Below are 26,083 nucleotides of genomic sequence, written 5' to 3' on the forward strand. Positions count from 1 at the left end.
GATCAGTGGTCCATTGAGTAACTAATTGCAACTAACCTAAATAGCAAATTAAGGTCTTAATACAATATTCATTGCTATCTCTCAAGAAGAGATTAGGAGAACCTTTAGCGTAGAGAGGGCGAAAAAGCAAAAACTCAAAACTTCAGATGACATTGAGAATTCTAGGTTTGAAGAGATTAGAATGGCTGATGATGAAACTTTCAACGAATTCTATGTAAACTAAATGATATTGAGAATTCAAGTTTCAAATTAGGAGATAAAATCGTTGAACCTAAGATTGCAGGGAAGATTATGAGATCCTTAAACAAGAGGTTTAGTCCTCAGGTAATGACAATAGAAGTGAGTAAGGACCTAGATTCTATAAAGGTTGAGGAATTATTAGAAACATATGAGCTTACCAACCTCAGACAAGTACAAACAAGTCGATGGCCTTAAAAATTGTCAAAGAAGAGGATACTGATTCTTCTAGAGATGATCGTATGAGCAACAAATAACCTTCCTTGCTAAACAATTTTGGAGATTTATGAAGAATTCTAGGAATAGAGGCAAGAGAAAACTTCTATGATCATACAACTTGAAATATTGAATATATTTATTACTTCGGTATGAAAATACAATTCTTATTTAGATTTTAATGATAATATGCCATGATTCACTTATTTTTTTATATAAAAAAAAAATCAAATTTACATTCATTAGTTTTCAAACAACGCTTTAAGATTATAAGGTCCTGTGATATTAGGAGTTCCATTCCACATTAGCTCAGCAAATTGTTGGTTGGCCTTTTCGGAGGGATGAATGGAGTCAAAGAACACATATTCACTAACATTATGACATAATTTGTATTCTTTGAGGGATCTCTTGCCTCCACAACTAAAAATTCCTCTATATGGACCGGTTCCACAACATGCAATCTTGCTTATCTTGAAACCTTCACACACACACACACACACACACACACACACACAAAATAGAGATACTTTAAGTTTATAGAGCTAAAATGAAAAACTATAAGATCACTCATATCAGTAGGTATATAATAGAAAACGATGTGAAATTTACACAATTTTGTTCAAAAACTCCCCACATCAGTTCTTCCATAACACCGTTGATTTACATTTTAGTTATAGTAACTATGCAAATATGCACGGCTATTGTAGCTTTGTATCTCAATATTTTATCAATTTCTCATTTCATCTCTCTTCCTCTCTGTTCTTTGCTTCATTGTCTCTCTTGCATAAACGCAGTCTCCACCGCAACCCACCACCAACCACCCCCACCACCACCACAACTCACAACCCATTACAAATTTGATCTTATCACAAAACTAGATCAACCCATCAACCAAAAAACCCAAATCATCAAATCCAATGGCAGCTCAAACCCATCAACCTAAACCTAAAATCAAATCCAATTGGTAGCACAAAAAACTGTACAATGGAAGAAGCAGCAACGGTGGAAGAAGAAGAAGAAGCAGGGGCAGAAAAAGAGGAAGAAGCAGTGGCAGCAAGTGTGTTTAGGGAGAACCGATGGCAGATGTTTTGGGAGTTGAAGAAGAAGCAGCAACAATGGATCTAGGTTTGGGATAAGAGAGATCTAATGGAGGTGAGAGGCAAGACCCAAAGGATTTGTTTGGCTGAATGAGTGGAAAAGTGGGTGGACAGAAAATGATTATATATATATATATCAATAATTAAGGCATAGGAGAAGTGGAGCAGGTATAACCAGTATACTGTTTTCTCTACTAAAATAAACGTTTAATGACAATTTATATATCTATTATATATAGGTACTTAGGCCTTCCTAGAGATAAGTACGACATATTTTTTCTATATGCTAGAATAGAAATGTAAGACAAAGATTAGTATTAGTAGTCATTAACGTATACATTAAGCATTCAACAACTTGTAAAATTTTATCTTAAAATTTTGAAGGTTTCTTTCAGACCCGCTTTAACTTTATGAGGTGCTCACATTTTCAATTTCCACTTTATTTTGATATAATTATGTTGAAATGTGTACAACGAGATGCTCATCTTGGACATTAGATTATGTTATATGTTGTACCGTGGACTTTATTATTACAAGACTAAAATCCATGTGTTGCACGGGCAATCTAGTTTGATGATCAAATTTGTATATACTATCATTAAACTGCAGAATTAATATATTTTATAATAATGCAAATCTGTATGTATATTTTGTGACGGTCCAAGTGCCCAATAATTCATCTAGCTAGCGAAGAAGCTCCACCGCTTTGTACATAAAATTGTTGATGAGTGAGATTTTTTCTTCAGAAGATTGGGACCGCAAATAATGTATCTGGCGTGATAACTATGTTAGTTCCTTCGCACAAGTTAAAGCACTGTTTGGACTTGATTGATAATATTTGCATTCTGAGATAGCATTTATGGGTTTTTGTGAAGGGCATTTGACGAGGATTAATCTAATTCAAGCTAATTAGGTGAAGATCGATTTATAACGTAGCTTGAATATAAATTCCATTTGGGATGGTTAGTGTTTACATTTGTTTTGTTGAGTTTGAATCAAATTTGAGTTCTGGTTTGACCTGGCCGACTTTGACAAAGCAAATATATATGGGCTGCGGCTTGGTTAAATTGCTTTCCTTCGACAATTTCACTGAGAGAAATATAAGTTTTTTTGTTTCTTCTTTTGTTATTTGTGAGAGAGAGCAGTTTTGGGTGTGTATTTTACTTTCGTTTTGTTTTGTTAGTGCTTTTTTTTTTTTTCTTGTAGTACTTAGCCTATGAACATAGGCCTAAAGTCAAATTACATAAATATATACTTGATTTTTTTCTTTTTGTTTTCGGGATTGGTTGTAACTCTTTTTCTTTTTTTTCATGCGTGGTGCATCTAGAGGCTCTTTTGATAGCAAATAATCTCCTAATATTTAGGATATCTCCAAAATAGCCAAAAGTCTTGGGTACGTCTTGCATGTCACTAAAGATGATGAAGTCCGTAGATAATTGAATCATAGTAAAGTTATCGAGCCCAATAATTATCAGGGCCCAAGCCCAATCCTTAATGTGCAAGCCGAAAATAATATATATGTACTATAAGTTGTTAATCATGGTTTTTTTGTATTGTTAATTTAGGGTTTAGGGTTTATCTTCTTATAAATATCCCATATTTGGTTCATTTATTATATATATAGAGAGAGATTATAGTGAAGATGTAACCATTAAGAGCTTCCTTAGCAAACGTAGGTTGTTAGTTTGAACCAAGTAGCGTTATGTTCTCTCTCTTCTCTCTATACTCTCTCAATTTAGATTTCATAAATATAACATGGTATCAGAGCCACAATATTGATCTCTATTGTTTCCAGTGCAACAACAATGCCTGTTAGCGTGACATAATTTTCTTTCATTTTGTTACCGGCAAGAATCTAGTTGGATGATCAAATTATATATATATATATATATATATCTCTGTGTGTTATTGCTAGGTTTTTAGACACAGTTTTTGAAGTTACAAGTGACTTATCAAGTTGATTAATTAGGCCAATATCCAATTCAAGTGCAAATAATTAAAGCTTATACGACATGCATGTAAAATAATGTGTTACCAATTACATAAGAGCAATTTCAATGGAAACGGCAATATAGTGACAAAGATCATGCTTATACCTTTTATTATTTGAATTTAGAACAATTTCCTGTGACAATTTCATTAATGCTCGAATGATTGAGACAGGGGAATCTTATTCTTTAACGTGTTTTCATTTTATTTTTTATTTTTTAATACAAGATAAAAAATTCTACTATGTATAATTTAAGTGTATATGTGTATGAAGCTCTTCTTACAAACTTGAATTCTAGCACTTACCACCTACACCCCTACAAGCACTTATACTTGTGGAGTATTTAGTTAAGTTCGTTACTAAATTGATAACTCCCTATGGGATCATAGGGATTCATTTCTTCCAAACCCTATTTATATAATGAACATGGTAAGTAGTAAGCACTTGCTTCCAAAGATTCAACATAATCTATATCTAATATATAATATATAATAATTGAAGATGTTTGATTTTTTTGCTCTTCCATATACAATATAAGCTTTGATAGCCTCACAAATTTTCACACAATTTTTATTTTTTGAAATTTATATTTATTTGACAAATATATATATTTTTAATTCCTTATTTATTTGAAAAAAACTAATCAAATTTCAACCATTCTTTTTAATATCCATACGTAGCTTTATTTAGACTCCCATTAGAATTGTTTTTCTTAGAGTGGCGTGCAAGTTTTTGACTTGCTTCCAAATCATGTTTGTATGCAACACAAATTCCTTTCACAATAAAGGATGTGTAACCGACTTACTCTCCTAAAAAATCATTACAATTAACATAATAGGCTAAACTTGACCCATACATTTGTATAAGAAGCAAGAACCCTCATAGAAACCAAGCAACATTGAAGTTGTAGTTGTAGTTTAGTCAACTTTCAAGCCATGGGAAACCCACCGTGGAAACATCAGCAAGACATATAGAAGAAAAAACACACCATGACAAAGTATAGGAAAGTCATCCAATCTTCGCATGCTAAATATGCTTAGAGCCCATGCAATCAAACTAGAAATTCAACTAAATAACGACTGTGTGCACCCTTTTTATGATACGAATACATTGAAATTCAGTCTGACAACAAGATGCCAAACATTGAATGCCTTATATTTATTTAGAATGCATCAATTGCATGTTTAAATAAGAATTAATAAACATAACTTAATATCATATATATTCTATATCTATATTTGCTACCCCACTTTGAAGGCTTCACAACATCATTATTTTGTTCATTTGATTTTGAAACCAAATTTTACCAATACAAATGTGTTTCTTATATATATGTCAATTGTGTACTTCGCGCCCACTTATACGGTCCATAATTTGCTAGGTTATCAGTGGTGGTGTTGATATAGTTACTGTTTCCAGCATCGAATAATGAATCTCCAAAGATGAATAGGGCAACATGTTGTTTTGGCAGGCATATGTGACCAAGACTATGGGTTGGGGTAAGAAAGACTACAAACAAAACCAAAAAACAGAAATGGAACCTAAAACTCACCATGTTATAAACCTCGTTCACTTTTGTTCTCATTAGTTAGTTCACTTGCCATTTATAGAGAACTTTGCGTTATTACTTGGTCAAAAAAAAAAAAAAAAAATGCAGAATGCTTTGTTTATCATAAGGAAGAGATGAAGCTTCCTCATTCCATGGTAGTTGTCCGTGGCATGTTGTTGCTTTCACGGTTTCACCAAGGTCAAAACTTTTAAGCCGTAAGAATTGAAGGACAGTCTCGGACTTAAATCATATCATATACTATATAAAAAAAGTTGAGCTTAGAAGTCGTAGTTGTGCTAAGTGATTTCACCAAATTGTAGAAATTTTTTAAGAGTTAAAAAAAAAATAGATATAATTTTTTTTTTTGTTATTATCTTCTTCTCTTATAATTTCTAAGTTAATAAAAATCTTAATTTGATTACAATCCAAATTGTTATAATTCAGAAGTTGATAAAAATCTTAATTGATAAAAAAAAATTGGGTACTTATCAATTTGCCATACATACTACTTTTTTTTGAGATAGAAGATAGATATTGTATTGAGTAAAAAAATAAATATATATTTTTTGTCCTTATCTTCTTCTCCTATAATTTTTAAGTTGATAAAACTTTTTATTTGATTATAATCCAAATTCTTCGTCTAATCTTTTTATTTAAAATAATAAAAACAAAGAGAAAGAGAGCATGTAGTAATTGACATTCATGTGACGTGAGTAATTGCAATGTTATTGCATTATAGGTCAAGCTCAAGAAAAAGCTAACGTGAAGAGCTAAATCCAATCCATCTTATACCAAAACTTGAGAGGCCAAAAAAATAAAAGAATAAAAAAATAAAAATTTCAGACCTCAAAACTACTGGGAGAATTGTCTAAGTGTTTCACATCATACAAAGTACACACAAACACACTTTTTTTTCCTACTCATTCGAGGCCTCTCTAAAATCGTTGTTCAGTGATTTTGCCACCACCGACCTACAATCAAGTATTTTTTTTATAGTCTATATGCACTTAATTTGTCTTTCAAATAATATTTACTGTTAGTTGTTTGGGGCATATATATTGTTTGGGTTAAATAGTTGAACAATGTTAAAATAACAAGGAGATTGAATATGAATATGAATGAATAATGATTTTTCTATTAGGAGTGACATTATTTAGAGTTACAAACAATTTCATGGTGTAGGTAGAATTAGGAAGACAGATCTACATAGTTTTGATTTGAAAGTAAGTCCATAAAATAAATATATATTTTTGGCTTTTAAATAATACTATTTAAACACTTTTAATGAACATTTTTTTTGGAGTGATTATATTTATATATGATTATCTTCTCAAAAAAAAAAATATATATATATATATATATATGATTATAATCAGTGTTTTTGGAGTGATTATATTTATATAAGATTATAATTATTTAATCGTTCTTTAGTCATTCAACAACATTAGTTATATTTTTAGACTAATATATGTTCATTGAGTTGATGCTACACCAACTTATGACCTTAATCTTGTTGGGGCATTTTGATTGATAAATANATAATATCAGTGTTTTTGGAGTGATTATATTTATATAAGATTATAATTATTTAATCGTTCTTTAGTCATTCAACAACATTAGTTATATTTTTAGACTAATATATGTTCATTGAGTTGATGCTACACCAACTTATGACCTTAATCTTATTGGGGCATTTTGATTGATAAATATAATATATACATACACGTAGCATGATTTTTGCTTTCAATCATATTAATAATAATAATAATAATAATAATAATAATAATTTTTTAATAAATTATACGTTTTTGAGTTTATGCTTAACTTTGTTTCAATCGTTTTATGGATTCTTTCTCTAAATAATTAATTTATATTTTTTTCATGCATATATATACACACACATGTAGCATGATAATTCATTTACTTTTTTTTAAAAATAAAAATTATATTTTTTTTGATTTATACCTAAACCGTGCAACTCACGGGACTTAGATTTTTTTAAATAGATATTTTTTTGTTCTTATCTTTTTCTCTTATAATTTCTAAGTTAATAAGTCTCAATTTGATTACAATCCAAATTCTTCATCTAATTTTTATTATTAATAAAATTATATTACAGTCATAAGAAAAAAAAAAATAGCAACGTTATTGGAAAAACAAAATATAGAAGTTTTTGTTCATAATGATTTACCAAAAATGTTTTTGGATAAACTTAAAATAAAAATTGTAAATAAGGTAATATGTATTTGAGTTTAAAGTAAACACCTTCTTTTTCTTCTAAAAAAAGTATTTATATATAATAAACGTTTGTTCTTCTATAAATATATATATATATATATATATATATATATTAGTTTGTTTGTTTTTTTGTTTTGGTATAAAAAAAAGTTTCACTTTTTCAATAAAAAAGGTTTTCTTTTTTCTTTCTACTCATATGACATTTTTTTATTCCACTTTTTATGGATTTATGAGATAGCAACAAACAAATTGATTAGAAATCTTAATTCCAATAGGATTTAAATTCTATATCAAATGAAACTCTACCTACATATTAATATATATATATATATATCTATCATTTTAGAAGTGAAGTTTATTCAAATATGTAAATGCTTAAATCCCATGACAGGTATGCATTGTTTCTTTATTATTATTTTTTCATTTTGTTAAGCAATTTTTCTATAACTTCAAAAAAATTAATAAAAACTTCTTACATACATTTTAACCCAATTTATAATATTAAACTTTTATACTCATTTATTCTCTTCTGCAATAATTGGTTTAGGTTTTAGTTACATACTCACGCTTTCATTTCTCAAAGTGATAGAGAAAACAAACAGGTTTAATCTTTTTTATTTTTACATTTATATCTTAATTTATAATTTGTGTTAATTTTTTAATTTTAAATTATGAATAAGTTTGATCATATTCTTTATTTTGAATTTAAATTGTTGTTTATAGGTTTTTGGTTGTGTTATATTCTTTGGAAAAAAAAAAGGAAAAAAAGAAAATAAAAGAGGTTATATAAATTTGGCAACAAAGCTAAATAGATAAGCCTAATAAACGTTTACTAATAATAGTTTTATCAGTAACTTTTTTGTTAACATAATTTAAAATAAATAAAAAAATTTGAATAGAGAGTTAATTTATTAACGTGATTTAAACTCTACTAAAACTTTTTTAAGGGATTTAAAAAAAAAAATTCAAAGTAATTTTCTAATTATTAACTACTATGCGCTAACTTCTAACTACCAAAACCCACAATTGAAATACTAATTCGTATGAGATACCACTTCCAAATATTAATATCTTAGCTATTATATATTATATGTTGACTTCTTCTTCTTTTTTTCTAAAGAAATGTGTCTCTCTCTTCTAGCAAAATAAAGGGATTATAATAAGAATTAGCTAGACAATGGTAAGACTACACCACCTAAGACTACACCACCTATTTTTTGTAATAAATGTTAAATTCAAATCATTTTTCATGCACATACACATACATGTAGCATGCAACGCACAAGATTTAAACTTTAAGTTTAAACTTAAACTTGGCAGGGTGAAATTCACTCAAGTTTCAGTGCCTTAAATTTCAATATATTATTGAAAATTATTTTATATATATTTTTAGGTACCTCTACCATCTTCTCCATTCAATTATATATATATATATATATATATACACACGTGTGTGTGTGCGCATTTTATGATACCTTAGTCTCACACAACATGTATTCATTATGTAACTTAAAAGTAAAATATTCATTTATTTTAAGTAAATTAATAAAAAAAATTATTTACATATGAATTTTGATTAAGTCGTGCATCGCACACGCATAATGTTAGTAATTACTATTTATATCAAATAATTAAGGAGTTTGGGAGTGGGTGAGTGACATGTGGCGAAGACTGATTGGTGACATATATCACAGTCTGTTTGGAGTGGGTTTTAAGACTTTTTCTTCAAGACACGTGGCATCTTTTGATTGGCCAAAATGTCTTGATTTTCAAGGTGACACATGTCAGCACCCAATTGGGCTACTTATGTAATTGCTTACACGCGTGGGCTGCTTATGTCATTGCTTACACATGTCGGTGTGTGATTGGTTTTTGTATGCTTTTTATGTTTTTATTTCAACAACACTTGGAAAATTTCTGTTGGTTTCTAAATAGTGATAGCAGAATTTCGTAGCAGTATGTGGCGCTTTGTAATTGGTCGTACTTTGTGGACTAGGTAGTATGATGTGCCAGCTTGTGATAGGTCGGGAATTTCTCCTCTCTACAAATTGAAAGATACTGGAATTCCTCGTGAAAGGGACTACATAATCATTAGATCCAATGTTAATTAATATACAACTTTGGACAATAATGTCTTAGCTTCTGCATCATCAAGTTTTTTGCTCAATAGTCTCTCGAAGTTCTTGAAATAACTTAATTGAGTTTTTAGCTCGATCACCTATAGATAATTAAAGAAAAATGTATTAAAATATTTGCTTCATGGAGGCACGCATATGCAATAAAGACACTATCTGTTTAAGGAGAAGCTATATCTTGTTATGGGTATATGTATCTTCTCATACACAATAAATGGGTCTCACTCATTAGTTGGACCCATTTGCTATGAGAGAGAAGATATATATATATATATATATCTCTGTGTGTGTATTAGTGTTAGGTTTCTAGACCCAGGTTGTTGAATTACAAGTGAATTAATCAAGTTGAATAATTAGGCCAATATCCAATTCAAGTGCAAATAATTAAAGCTCATATGACATGCATGTAAAATAATGTGTTACCAATTGCACAAGATCAATTACAGGGGAGTCCTATTCTTTAACGTGTTTTGTTTTTAATTTTTTTTTTAATACAATATAGAAATTCTATTCTAGCATAATCTAAGTGTATATGTGTGTGAAACTTGAACCCCAGCCCTTGACCCCCATACCCCACAAGCACTTATACTTGTGGAGTGTTTAGTTAAGTTAGTTACTAACTTGATAACTCCCTATGGCATTGTAGTGGATTCATTTCTTCCAACTCCTATTTATATAATGAACATGGTAAGCAGTAAGCATCTGCTACCAAAGATTCAACATAATCTATATATATATATATATTATTATTATTATAAATAATCTATATCTATATATATTATATAATAATTGAAGATGTTTGATTTTTTTTTGCTCTTCCATATTATACCACACAAGCTTTGGTAGCCTCACAAATTTTCTCATAATTTTTATTTTTATAATTTTATATATATTTGACAAATTTTATTTATTTTTTTGATTCCTCATTTATTTGACAAAAACTAATCAAATTTCAACCATTCTTTTTAATATTTTATACGTAGGTTGTATTTAGACTCCCATTAGGAATTGTTTTTCTTAGGGTGGCGTGCAAGTCTTTGACTTGCTTCCAAAGCATATTTGTATGCAACACAAATTCCTTCACAATAAAGGACATGTAATCGATTTACTCTCCTAAAAATCATGTATAGTTAAAACTTACTAGGTGCAAGTCTTTCAAAATCCCATGGTCAGTCAGTCGGACTCCATCGAGCTGATTTTCTAGTTCCTGCAAGGATTTTGAAAGTGCTTCATTGTGCAATTTTGCTAGTGTTGAAAGTTCCTCAATACATGCACCTGGCAATTGGCAAACAGCCCAATGGTGCCAAGTTTGGAATCGCAAATTTCCTTCCACCTTTCTTATATATTCCCTAGCACGTCAAGATATGGTTATTTAGTATAACAAATTTTTGCGAATGTAAAAAACAAGAATTAAATAGAATGACAATTTATTTTGAATATTGACTGTTATTACTTTTATCACACTTGTTAAGTTGCTGATCACTATATCTACATATTCTTCCGGAGAGTAGGTTTTTGAAGAGCACTGGAATTTGAGGTGGAAAGGGCAAAATAATCATTGCTGCTAATGCTAATTAAGTAAAATGCTCTCGCCAATAATTTCTTGGCTTCTTCATCTCCTAGTTTTGTCCTCAACAGCTTCGCCAATTTCTTGAAATAATGTAGTTGAGTTTTTAGGTCAATCACCTACCCCAAAAATTAAAGGAAAAGAAGATTACGAAAATATGGCCTACTCAGGCACTTGAAATTTGGATAATATGTTATTGCAAGCACACTATTTCAACATGGGTTATTGCTAGAGGTGCGGTCTTCATCCAATACACGAGCATTGGACAGGAGCCGACATGTAACCATTTTAAGACATGTATCATCTTTGGTCACCTACAATTTACCAAAGCACTAGAGGGAAGCCAAAAACCTCCAGTTCACAACCATATGATTTGCGTACCTCATTGTTAATCAATCAGATAATTTAGATAAAACTCTATTGCCAATGCAAATTTCAAGCCTATCTATCATTTATATATTTATTTCTTTATTAAGCACGACATGATCAGTTTCACTAAACATTTAATTAAGCTTTCAAATTTCTTCTATAAAAAAAAGCTACCTAATTAATAATACTGATATTCATTGGACAAAATGAGATCTCTTTGTCCCATTTGTTAGGTTCTAAAGACTTAGGATTTCATGTTTTTGGAACTCTAATGTGTATTGTTGGCAAACCATGATCAAAACAGGATGTTTAATCTTGTTTAGACTTGCTCAAAGTTGGTTCGTTTATGTAAAGTTGGAATCGAGCTGATGCAGAAGTTATTGTGCATTTCGGCTTGGCTCGATTGATCGAAGCTTAGACTCAATCAATCGAATCTCGGGCAGAATGTGTTTTTTTTTGCAGATTTCCAACTCAGCCCTAACTCCTAAAACATTTAGGGTTTTATGTTTTTACCCTAGGTATATAAGGCAAACCCTAGCCATGTTTTAGAAGTTACTCATATTGCTGTTTGTGTGAATCTCTTGTGAGATCTGGGAGGAGCATTTCTTCAGATAAGCTTAGGATTATCAAGAAGGAGATTCGTTCAAGAACTTGATGATCATTCAGTTGCTGCCATGAGAACTTAAAGATACACAAGTGGGTGTGCTTGTACTTGCTAGAGAATCCAAGAAAGGAGTCCATAGTCTCGGAGCTTGCACGTGGTCTTGTCAGTAAGTTTCTACTGGTGGGTAGCAATAAGATGTTAGTGGTCTAAGTCTTATTGTAAAACTTCAATTCTTTCTATAGTAGATTCAAGTTTACCTTGAGGATAGTTAGTGATGGAAATTTTAGACCCCTTAACACACAACCAGATTGGGTAACCTAGTTAATTAGCCAAGTTGTTACTTAGTCAAATTAAGCAATTCTAGGTTAAAACAATCAAACAATCATATCAAGAATATATAGCAGCGGAATAATAAATAACACAAGATATGATCACCCAGGAAAACCAAACCGGTAAAAAACATTTTAAGGGATTTAAAAAAAAAATTCAAAGTAATTTTCTAATTATTAACTACTCTGCGCTAACTTCTAACTACCAAAACCCACAATTGAAATACTAATCCGTATGAGATACCACTTCCAAATATTAATATCTTAGCTATTATATATTATACGTTGACTTCTTCTTCTTTTTTTCTAAAGAAATGTGTCTCTCTCTTCTAGCAAAATAAAGGGATTATAATAAGAATTAGCTAGACAATGGTAAGACTACACCACCTATTTTTTGTAATAAATGTTAAATTCAAATCATTTTTCATGCACATACACATACATGTAGCATGCAACGCACAAGATTTAAACTTTAAGTTTAAACTTAAACTTGGCAGGGTGAAATTCACTCAAGTTTCAGTGCCTTAAATTTTAATATATTATTGAAAATTATTTTATATATATTTTTAGGTACCTCTACCATCTTCTCCATTCAATTATATATATATATATATATACACGTGTGTGTGTGCGCATTTTATGATACCTTAGTCTCACACAACATGCATTCATTATGTAACTTAAAAGTAAAATATTCATTTATTTTAAGTAAATTAATAAAAAAATTATTTACATATGAATTTTGATTAAGTTGTGCATCGCACACGCATAATGTTAGTAATTACTATTTATATCAAATAATTAAGGAGTTTGGGAGTGGGTGAGTGACATGTGGCGAAGACTGATTGGTGACATATATCACAATCTGTTTGGAGTGGGTTTTAAGACTTTTTCTCGAAGACACGTGGCATCTTTTGATTGGCCAAAATGTCTTGATTTTCAAGGCGACACATGTCAGCACCCAATTGGGCTACTAATGTACTTGCTTACACGCGTGGGTTGCTTATGTCATTGCTTACACATGTCGGTGTGTGATTGGTTTTTGTATGCTTTTTATGTTTTTATTTCAACAACACTTGGAAAATTTCTGTTGGTTTCTGAATAGTGATAGCATAATCTAGTAGTAGTATGTGGCGCTTTGTAATTGGTCGTACTTTGTGAACTTGGTAGTATGATGTGCCAGCTTGTGATAGGTCGAGAATTTCTCCTCTCTACAAATTGAAAGATATTGGAATTCCTCGTGAAAGGGACTACATAATCATTAGATCCAATGTTAATTAATATACAGCCTTGGACAATAATGTCTTAGCTTCTGCATCATCAAGTTTTTTGCTCAATAGTCTCTCGAAGTTCTTGAAATAACTTAATTGAGTTTTTAGCTCGATCACCTATAGATAATTAAAGAAAAATGTATTAAAATATTTGCTTCATGGAGGCACGCATATGCAATAAAGACACTATCTGTTTAAGGAGAAGCTATATCCTGTTATGGGTATATGTATCTTCTCATACACAATAAGTGGGTCTCACTCATTAGTTGGACCCATTTGCTATGAGAGAGAAGATATATATATATATATATATATCTCTGTGTGTGTATTAGTGTTAGGTTTCTAGACCCAGGTTGTTGAATTACAAGTGAATTAATCAAGTTGAATAATTAGGCCAATATCCAATTCAAGTGCAAATAATTAAAGCTTATATGACATGCATGTAAAATAATGTGTTACCAATTGCACAAGATCAATTACAGGGGAGTCCTATTCTTTAACGTGTTTTGTTTTTAATTTTTTAATACAATATAGAAATTCTACTCTAGCATAATCTAAGTGTATATGTGTGTGAAACTTGAACCCCAGCCCTTGACCCCCATACCCCACAAGCACTTATACTTGTGGAGTATTTAGTTAAGTTAGTTACTAACTTGATAACTCCCTATGGCATTGTAGTGGATTCATTTCTTCCAACTCCTATTTATATAATGAACATGGTAAGCAGTAAGCATCTGCTACCAAAGATTCAACATAATCTATATATATATATATATATATATATTATAAATAATCTATATCTATATATATATATTATATAATAATTGAAGATGTTTGATTTTTTTTTGCTCTTCCATATTATACCACACAAGCTTTGGTAGCCTCACAAATTTTCTCATAATTTTTATTTTTATAATTTTATATATATTTGACAAATTTTATTTATTTTTTTGATTCCTTATTTATTTGACAAAAACTAATCAAATTTCAACAATTCTTTTTAATATTTTATACGTAGGTTGTATTTAGACTACCATTAGGAATTGTTTTTCTTAGGGTGGCGTGCAAGTCTTTGACTTGCTTCCAAAGCATATTTGTATGCAACACAAATTCCTTCACAATAAAGGACATGTAATCGATTTACTCTCCTAAAAATCATGTATAGTTAAAATAATTAGGCTAAGCTCGACTTATAAATCTATATAAGAAGTAGGGCTATCCAGCGGGTCAAGGACTCGACCAAACTGACCGAAACTAACCGACTTGAATCCTAGTGGGTGGACTCGAATCCCATGGTCAGTCGGATTCGGGTTCTTCTCTCACAAAAACCGAAGATTCGGTTCGGGTAGCAGGATAAAGGATTAAAAATCCATAGAACCCGACCCGACGGAAGGTTTGAGATTTTTATTAAAAAAAAAAAATTGATTCTTTCTAGGTGAACACATGAAGACTAAAATTGATATCACTCAAGCATTGACTTATTAAGCCTTACACGTTATCTAAAACTTACACACAAAGATAAACTCAAATCAAACGGCTAAATTTCAAACCAAAAACAGAGAGTTTCAGACGCTTCAGATGTGTTCCACAGTTCCACTTCCACATGACCTCATATTTTTAAACTTAAAGCCTCTTAGTCCGCATCTCACTCTCTCAGAATCTCATCTCCTTTCTCTCTCTAAGGTCTCTGTTATCTCTAGTCTCTTTGGTCTTTGCTCTTCACTCCACACTCTCCGCGGTATTCTTTCACAAGAAAGTGTGCTAGGCTTGTGAAGGAACAAAGAGCAAGGTTCTACATCATGAGCCGTTGCATGACCATGCTCATTTGGTGGAGAGAATATAGCAATTCTTAAAGAAATGATTTTTATAGAGGGAAAGAGAGAGAGATGGCACTCTAGAGGGACTGAACAAAGAAAGTTCACTCTTTTTTGTCATGCCTCTCTCTCTTTTTCCTTTCTTTCTATGAGACCGTTATTGGGTAAAGCAAAAAAAAAAAAAAAAAAAAAAAACCCAGTAAAGTTTCTCTTGGCGTCCAATAAGGAAGAGGAAGAGAAAGATATATACTTGTACATAAATTTTTTTTCCATTTTTTGTGTGTGTGTGTGTGTGTGTGTGTGTTTTTTTTTTTTTTTTGTTAGATTCTTTTTGGGGGCTCTAAAAATCTCCTTTAAAGGAGACGGGTTCATGATGTTGCTGTTAATTAATTCTATTGTTTATTTGTCTGGAAATAGAGAGGCATTAAATTCAGAACAGAATCAAAATTAGCTTCAGTAATCCCATTATCATTGATCATACTCTTAATTATCTCTAATACTTGTTTTTTTTTCTTTCTTATTTTTGGTTTTCTGAGCTTGGTGGTGTCCTTATTTGAGTTAATTCTTTGTTTCCCATCTGGGTTTTGTTGATCTTGATGGAAGAAGTGATGGGTCATTTTGAGATCTCAGGTATATTTTCTTCATCACCTCACTCTCTCCACCATGGGTCAAGTCTTCTCAGCTCTCGATCTCAAGCAAGTCCACATAATTGGCCCAATATGAAACCCAAACCCACCAAACCGAAAAATCCGACCTGCTTAACCCGCGGCCCGAACCGACGAGTCTGATCCGTACGTTCGGTCGAGTTCGGGTCAAATTTTAAGCCACCCGACCTGGATGGGTCGAGTACGGGTTAGGCCCAAACCCGAGCCGACCCGACCCGTGGACAGCCCTAGATAAGAAGCAAGAAACCTCATAGAAAAATTAAACAACATTGAAGTTGTAGTTGTAGTTTCAACTTTCAAGCCATATGGGAAACCTGCCGTGGAAACATCAGCAAGACATATAGAAGAAAAAACACACCATGAGAAAGTGTAGGAAAGTCATCCCATCTTCGCATGCTAAATGCTTAGAGTCCATGCAATCAAACCAGAAATTCAACTACACTAACGACTGTGTGCACCCTTTTTATGATACCAAATACATCGAAATTTAGTCTGACAACAAGGTGCCAAACATTGAATGTAAGGGTCGTCAATGGGCCGGGTCGGGCCGGCCCGACCCATTTTTACTTGGCCCATGGGCACAATGGGCTGGGCATAATGGGCTATTAACTAGTTAATGGGCCGGGTCGGGCTGGGCCAAAAGAGAAAACTTTAGCCCATGACCTTGCCCATGGGCAATGCCCATTTTGTTTTTAGCGAGTTGGGCTATCGGGTTGGGCCTAATGGGTCACCCATGGACTTGTGTTAGCATATTATTTTATTATTTTTATAAAAAAAGAATCAATTTTTTATAAGGAAATAATCAATCTATTTTTTTAAAGGAAAGAATTAAATAATTTAATACTTAATTACAAATTTTTTACAGTCAAATCTATTTAATTTTTTGTTTTGTTGATGAAAACCTATTTAATTTTTTATTTATTAAGGCTTTAAATAGTTTTTTTTTTTTTTTTTTATCTTTAATAAAAAAAAATGTCAAATGGTTAATTCAAATTTGATAGACTACTAGAAAAATATATATTTAGTAAACTAAGTTTAGCACAATTACTTTGGATATCTTAATGGTTGAGGGAGTTCTCTTAAGAAATTCCTCTATGATATCTCAAGATCAATCCTTCATACATTTCTTATATATTTTTGTTATGAATTATGAGTTATTAAACTAGGCTAATAGGTTAGGCCAGCGAGCTGAGCAACGGGTTGGGCTACTGGGCTAGCCCACCGGGTACCCATGGGCATAAAAACTAGCCCATGGCCTGACCCACTGGGCTAGTGGGCTACCCATGGGCCTCAATAACAACGGGCTGGGCCGCCCATTAGCCCGGTGGGCCGTCGGGTTTCTGGGTCGGGCTGTGGGCCATGGGCTATTTGATGACCCTTAATTGAATGTCTTATATTTATTTAGAATGCATGAATTGCATGTTTAAATAAGAGTTAATAAACATAACTTAATATCATATATATTCTATATATATATTTGCTACCCCACTTTGAAGGCTTCACAACATCATTATTTTGTTCATTTGATTTTTAAACCGAATTTTACCACTACAAATGTGTTTCTCTTATATTTTAGTTGTGTACTTTGGCCCACCTTGGTCCTATTCAGTCCACTTTGGTACTATCTAGTCCACATTGGTCATATTCAGTCCATTCTATCGACTTTGGTATATTCAGTCTAAGTTGGTCATATTCGGTCCACTTTGGTTCTATTCGGTCCATTCTATCCACTTTGGTCCCATTCGGTGCATTCGGTCTTATTTACTATTAATTCCACTATAAAATCAACCAAAGGGGTCTAAAGGTACTTTGCAATTGGTATCAAAACAAGGTTAACTTAGTTTAGGATTTATTTCCTGAGTGTGACCTTTGACTCCATTGATCTTTCCTAGACAATCTACTTGCCCTTCGATGGCTGCAATTGTGCTTACTGAAAAATGCACATGAGAGCTTTCTTCAAATCCACTAATGATAAATTTTGGCTCTTTGTCAACAAAGGGTAAACCGCTACTGCTCCTAGTGATCATTGGTCCACTGAGTAAGTAATTGCAACTAACCTAAATAGCAAAGGTCTTAACACAATATTCATTGCTTTCTCTCAAGAAGAGATTAGGAGAACCTCTAGTGTAGAGATGGCGAGTAAAGCAAAAACTCAAAACTTCAGATAACATTGAGAATTCTAGGTTTAAAGAGATTAGAAGGGCTGATGATGAAACTTTCAACGAATTCTATGCAAACTAAATGATATTGAGAATTCAAGTTTCAACTTAGGAGATAAAATCGTTGAACCTGAGATTGTAGGGAAGATTATGAGAACTTTAAACAAGAGGTTTTGTCCTTAGGTAATGACCATAGAAGAGAGTAAGGACCTAGATTCTATAAAGGTTGAGGAATTATTACAAACATATGAGCTTACCAACCTTAGACAAGTAAAACAAGTCGATGGCCTTAAAAATTGTCAAAGAAGAGGATACTGATTCTTCTAGGGATGATCGTATGAGCAACAAATAACCTTCCTTGCTAAACAATTTAGGAGATTTATGAAGAATTCTAGGAATAGAGGCAAGAGAAAACTTCTAAAAAATTTGAACCTTCTAAGAATGAATCCAAAGAGAAATTTAATGCTTAAAATGATAAGAATTTTCAATCTTTTGTTGTATGATGTCAGGAGTTCCACTCCATAATAGCTTAGCAAATTATGGACACACACATTAGCTCAGCAAGTCCACTTAAATAAGACAGAATAACAAAGTAATGGGAATAAACGAATATAGATACCCACATTTGGAGAAGGAAATCCACATAAGCTAAAACTATGGTTTAGTGAGAATCTCTATGCCCGTAAGTATAAGAATTCCTTTGAGTTATTTACAACAAAATACGGGAATATTTTTAAATCCTAACTAAATTCCTAAAATCCAAAAAGACTATCCCGAAACGAAATAACTTGTAAGTGGAGTATGATCATACAAGTTGAAATATTGAATATATTTATTACTTCGGTATGAAAATACATTTCTTATTTAGATTTTAATGATAATATAATATGGTTCACTTTTCTTTTTCTTTCTTTTTTTTTTTTTAATAAAAAAATCAAATTTACATTAATTAGTTTTCAAACAACGCTTTAAGATTGTAAGATCCTATGATATTAGGAGTTCCATTCCACATTAGCTAAGCAAATTGTTGGTTGGCCTTTTCGGAGATATGAATGGAGTCAAAGAACACATATTCACTAACATTATGACATAATTTGTATTCTTTGACAGATTTCTTCCCTCCACAACTAAAAAATTCCTCTATACGGACCGGACAACATGCAATCTTGCTTATCTTGAAACCTTCACCCAAAAAAAAAAAAAAAGTAGAGATACTTTAGTATTATAGAGCTAAAATGACATCTATAAGAGCACTCATATCAGTGGTGTATAATAGAAAAGATGTGAATTTACACAATTTTGTTCAAAAACTCTCCACATCAGTTTTTCCATAACATTGTTGATTTACATTTTTGCTACAGTAGCCGTGCAAATATGCACGGCTACTATAGCCTTGTATCTCAATATTTTATCAATTTCTCATTTCATCTCTCTCCCTCTTTGTTTTTCGCTTCATTGTCTCTCTCACATAAACGAAGCCTCTGTTGCAACCCACCACCAACTAGCCCCAACCACCACCACAACTCACAACTCATTACAAATTTGATCTTATCACAAAATCAGATCAACCCATCAACCAGAGAACCCAAATCATCAAATCCAATGGCAACTAATGTCACGACCTAAACCTGTACTTCAAAATTTAGAGAATGACCGACATGTTAATATCAAGTTTACCTCAATACTAACACGAACCAACTTAATCTGAAGGTGCTTATCAAAAATCGTTTCTTGTATTCTTTTTTATTTTCTTGCATAAAAGTCACAATATACAAAATTGATAAAAACCTTGAAACTTCATTTCATTTCTTACTTTGCAAGATTACAACTTGGCTGAAACATAAAGTATTCGTGTAATTATTACATAACTAAATGTTTAGCAAAACTTTATTTACAAATCCAACCCCGAAGACATAAAACTGGGGTTCAGAACAAACGAAGGTTCTGAATTACATTAGTGCTCGAAAGGATCAAGTATATCTTGATTCCTCCTATACAACAAAGAGCTAAACTACTATACAACAAAAACTATACGTTCTAACAAACGAGAATCACAGATTCCTTGCTACCTCTTATACTTTCGCTGCTTCCAAGAAAGAACATTGAAATATAATAGGGTGAGCTGCAAAGTCCAGTAAGGTTTTAAGCTCCATGAGCAATTAATAAGAATGCATGTAAATCAAATGTTTTATGGATATGTCAGCTTTGATAAATAGTCTTCATACTATTCTTAAAATAACTTATAAACTTTCAGATGAAAATACATCATTTTCCTTTCATATAATAATAAAAGGACATAATAAGGAACTTAAAATAATTCAGTAACCTTATCTTTAAATAGACTATAAAATACTTTATCATAAGCTTTTTATCAGACTTATAAAACATTCAACATACTTTTCTTATCATCATACTTTTTTTTTTTTATAATTTCCAAATATCTTAATAGCTCATTTATGATACATATTAGACAGTCTAATTGTAAGTTTGTCACAACTTTAGGAGGCTTCCAGCACATAGTGCTAGACATCCAGCATTCCCCACAATGCTAGGTAATCCTAGAATCATATTAGAAAGTATCACCCTTTCAGTAAGATCATATCATCAACTATGGGGATCGGTTAGCATCCTCCACAAATTGGCTGTTCCCAATGAGGGCGGGTACGGCAAAATCCTCACCACTTATAATAGTCAATCAAAATCTCCACGGAAATGCCAGTACTACAACCCATACTGGCTGAGTTCAGATCATGACAATGGAATAACTCGAAAACTATATTGTTCTGATAATTATGCTTTTACATAAATATTTCATAATAGTAGCATATCCACTTCATTCTTAAATATTATGTTCGTGATATAAGTAATAGTATCAATATTCTAAAATTATTATATATATAAGATTGAACAACTTACGAACATATATCTTTATTTAAATCATGCTTATATGTAATATCTCTCATTAAAAGGTTTTGATGCACAATAAATTTTTAAAACAATCTTTATACTTATCAAATGCACATATCACATATCCCTTACTTGAATACAGAAGATGCGAGAGATTTGTATAAGAGGAGCTCAAGTGTCCACATTCTTGTTCTCGTCACCTAAATGAAAGATCAAAACTTATTACTGACAAATTCTTCCTAAGTATTCAAACTTATACATGAATCACAACCTAACTCTCAAACTCAAGAAAAGTCTTAATTCCCATCTCAAAAGGTTCCCACAGCACAAGATAAATTCATCAAACACATTATGTACCAAACCATAGAGAAACCAAGGCATAAAAATTTATCTATGATCCAGACATACCAAAAGATGAGCATACTAATCTATGGCTCAAAATATTCACCCTAACTTTAGAATTAAATCCTCAAAGTCAGGTATATCATATACTGTTCACTGCTTATTTCAGCAGCATATGCCTCATTTGTAAAATACAAATGGGCTATCCCATAACATCCAGTGTTCATGCAATTTCATAGAGCCACTCCCCTGGATGTCTAGTAGATATCATATCAATTTCAAAGTCAAAGTATAAAACCATGATTTATTAAAAATCATACAAGACAACATGCTTAAATCTGTTCTGACAGAATTCTCTGCAACTTAGAAATTAAACCATTATTTTTATATTGATCCAAATGCTGTGAGACCTCTTCCATTTCAACCATGTGTGTCTTAGAATTCATAAGAATTACTGCTAGCATCCTAATTCACAGAATATGATTTAATACAGATTTTTCATGTTGTAAACACTGAATCTGTCACAATGACAGTTTTAACATATTTTCTCACAAAATCATCAACTAATTGCAATTGGCCTTCATTTTGTGTGGGTATTTTATACATATACTATACATGTTAGAATTAATAGACATCCAATTGACCATAATATCTTCAATATTTCAAATTGCTAACACAAAACCACAATTTCAGCTTCTACAATCAAATTAGAGAACATAGAAGGGAAAATAAAGAAAACAATTATACCATCAAAATACCCAAATAAGATAAGGTTTTATTTACTTACCCACAAACTGACAAGGGAAAATAACTTGGGTGGGGCACGTGTTTACTAAGGGAAAAGTGAGTTGATGACTCACCTTTACTACTTTTAACATTTATACTTATCACGCTCCATAGTTCTTTATTCTAAAAGGCCCAAATAAAAAAATAACTATACAAATAAACCCTTACCTTATAAAACTTCTTTCTACATCATTAAAAACAAGGCCTAATCTTTTGTAACATCAAAATATTAAAGCTTTATGCATTTAAAGTAATTAAGATAATAACAAGCATATAAACCCATAAAATTAATTATGCAATTAAGTTGGGATGTTACAGCTCAAACCCATCAACCCAAACCTAAAATCAAATCCAATTGGTAGCACAAAAAACCATACAATGGAAGAAGCAGCAGTGATGGAAGAAAGAATAAGAAGAATAAGAAGCAGCAGCGGTGGAAGAAGAAGAAGAAGTAGAGGCAGAAGAAAAGGAAGAAGTGGCAGAAGATGAAGAAGCAACGGTGGCGAATGTTTAGGAAGAAGAAGAAGAAGCAGCAACAATGGATCTAGGTTTGGGACAAGAGAGATTTGATGGAGGTTAGAGGTGAGACCCAAAGGATCTATTTGGTTGTAGGAGTGGAAAAGTGAGAGGAAAGAAAAGTAGGAGGATAGAAAATATTTGATTTCCGTCCTTTTTATTGGTTGGGAGTGGAAAAGTAGAGGTATGAAAAAATTGAGTTTATATAAATTTACTAATGTACCCTTGATAAAAATGATGACTAAAAACTGACAAGCAAAAAAAAAAAAAAAAAAAGGGAATCATCCAAATTTATTATAAAATTAAAAGTATGTCCTGAATATATAAAATAATGTCTAGTTAAACCCAAAAAAAAAAAAACACCACGCAATAACCCAGGAAATTAAAAGAAAAACCAAAAAGGAAAAATAATAATAATAAAAAGAATGCAACGTCCTAGGAAGTTAAAAAAATAATAATAAATTTGGGTGAAACCCATGTGCATTGCACAAGTAAAGCAAAAGCTAAGAAATAAAAGAAAAAGAAATGGGCAAATAAATGGTAATTTCCTCATTTACCCTCTCAAATTTCTCCCTACACATTTTTCTACTTTTTTCTCTATTTTGGGATGAAAACTTTTTGGTGGGCCCGAAAGAAACACTAGGGCTCCACCATATTTTTCTCCTCCCCCATTCCAACCAAACACACTTCAAAAAGATTTCTCTCCTCATTTTTTTTTCATTATCCCTAAAATGCAGTCTACCAAATACACCCAAAGAGTGGAGAGAGAGAAACGTGTTATTATAATTGAAATAATAATAATAATAATAATAAATGATTATTTAAATAAAATAAGTTATATAATAGATAGTCTGATGTGAGTGTTTTTACAAAGTGATTGTATAAAGTAGAAAAAGTAGATTTTTATGTTAAAATAAACATGAAATTTAGCCGGATTGATGCTAATGCTCTAACAATAATAAAATACATTATGCACTAAAAAAGATTGACAAACCATATTTTGAAGGTTATTTAGACTTCANTCGATTCCAACTTTACATAAACGAACCAACTTTGAGCAAGTCTAAACAAGACTAAACAACTTGTTTTGATCATGGTTTGCCAATAATACACATTAAAGTTCTAAATACATGAAATCTTAAGTCTTTAGAACCTAACAAACTTCCCCTTTGGCAATCCGTGACAAAACACAAACTCAAAGGTCAATGTTTACAAAAATAAAGCCCTTTACAAAACAAATCCAATCCTAACTACTATCCATCAGTTGCAAGTGTAGACAGCAGCACAGCTGAATCAACCTGTATTTCCTGAAATACTCAACAAACGCATAAATGCATGTGTAGATAATACAAGTAAACAAAATAAATTCTTGATTTTACCAAAACACAAAATAAAGACATATATCAATGAATATCTCAAAAAATATAAGTCAATAGGCAGTGAAACAAGAAACAAAATAAATGTATCTCCCTCTAACATGAATAGCCCAACAAAAGTACACCAAGAGCCGAAAAAAAGAAAAACAAAGTGCAACTCCTAGATACAATCTAATCACCACAGGCTCCAAAGAATCAAAAACTCCCCCTATCAACAAAAACTCTACAAGCTAATCCAAAAGTTACCCCCCCCCCCGCCTGTGGTGATTAGATTGTATCTAGGAGTTGCACTTTGTTTTTCTTTTTTTCGGCTCTTGGTGTACTTTTGTTGGGCTATTCATGTTAGAGGGAGATACATTTATTTTGTTTCTTGTTTCACTGCCTATTGACTTATATTTTTTGAGATATTCATTGATATATGTCTTTATTTTGTGTTTTGGTAAAATCAAGAATTTATTTTGTTTACTTGTATTATCTACACATGCATTTATGCGTTTGTTGAGTATTTCAGGAAATACAGGTTGATTCAGCTGTGCTGCTGTCTACACTTGCAACTGATGGATAGTAGTTAGGATTGGATTTGTTTTGTAAAGGGCTTTATTTTTGTAAACATTGACCTTTGAGTTTGTGTTTTGTCACGGATTGCCAAAGGGGAAGTTTGTTAGGTTCTAAAGACTTAAGATTTCATGTATTTAGAACTTTAATGTGTATTATTGGCAAACCATGATCAAAACAAGTTGTTTAGTCTTGTTTAGACTTGCTCAAAGTTGGTTCGTTTATGTAAAGTTGGAATCGAGCTGATGTAGAAGTTATTGTGCGTTTCGGCCTGGCTTGATTGATCGAAGCTTAGGCTCGATCAATCGAATCTTAGGCAGAATGCGTTTTTTCTGTAGATTTTCAACTCAGCCCTAACTCTTAAAACGTTTAAGGTTTTATGTTTTTTACCTTAGGTATATAAGGCAAACCCTAACCACGTTTTAGAGGTTGCTCATATTGCTGTTTGTGTGAATTTCTTGTGAGATCTGAGAGGAGCATTCCTTCACACAAGCTTAGGATTATCAAGAAGGAGATTCGTTCAAGAACTTGATAATTATTCAGTTGCTGTCATGAGAATTTAAAGATACACAAGTGTACTTGCTGGAGATTCCAAGAAAGAAGGAGTCCGTGGTCTCGGAGCTTGCACGTGATCATGTCAGTAAGTTTCTACTGGTGGGTAACAATAAGATGTTAGTGGTCTACGTCTTATTATAAAATTTCAATTCTTTCTATAGTGGATTTAAGTTTACCTTGAGGACAGCTAGGTTAAATCCTCCCTAGTTTTTTACCGGTTTGGTTTTTCTGGGTCATCATATCATTATGTTATTTACTTTTCCGCTGCTATACATGATATGATTGTTTGATTGTGATAACCTGGATCTGGATTTTGGAATAAGTAATCACTTGGTTAATTTACTAGGTTAATCTAGTTGTGTTTTAAGGGGTCTAAAAACTATACACCGTTAATAAGGATTGGAGAGTAAAATTTCAATATTGTCAGTATTGTACTTGTGTGTATATATATACACACACACACTTGTTGTAAAAGATACATACGAACCCTTGGTTAGTTTCGACAAGAGCCCCAGCTCCGGCAGAAGCAAAGTTTGTCCCGTCAGTATATTGATAATAACCGGGATATAGAAGTGGCGTAATGAATGGCAATGTACTAACAATTCAAATTCTTAAAAAAAGAAGAAGAAAGAAAGTAAGATTAATTGCATTTTACCAATAAAATCTGGGATTGGACGTCCATTAGAAAATCTCCCAGTGGGGTAATAATAATACTTTTATGTGACTCTACACACATAAAAGTAGACTGAAATCCATGTGTTGCAAGGGCAATCTAGTTTGATGATCAAATTTGTATATACTATCAT

The 26,083-nt window shown here is 31.8% G+C and overlaps 1 pseudogene; it reads right to left on the reverse strand.

Annotated features, from left to right (window-relative positions):
- Positions 1–695: 695 nt before the first annotated feature.
- On the reverse strand, positions 696–26,083 carry LOC112004840 (GDSL esterase/lipase 1-like; annotated as a pseudogene).

This window comes from Quercus suber, unplaced genomic scaffold (assembly GCF_002906115.3).
Source record: "Quercus suber isolate HL8 unplaced genomic scaffold, Cork oak 2.0 scaffold_248, whole genome shotgun sequence".
Lineage (NCBI taxonomy): Eukaryota > Viridiplantae > Streptophyta > Magnoliopsida > Fagales > Fagaceae > Quercus > Quercus suber.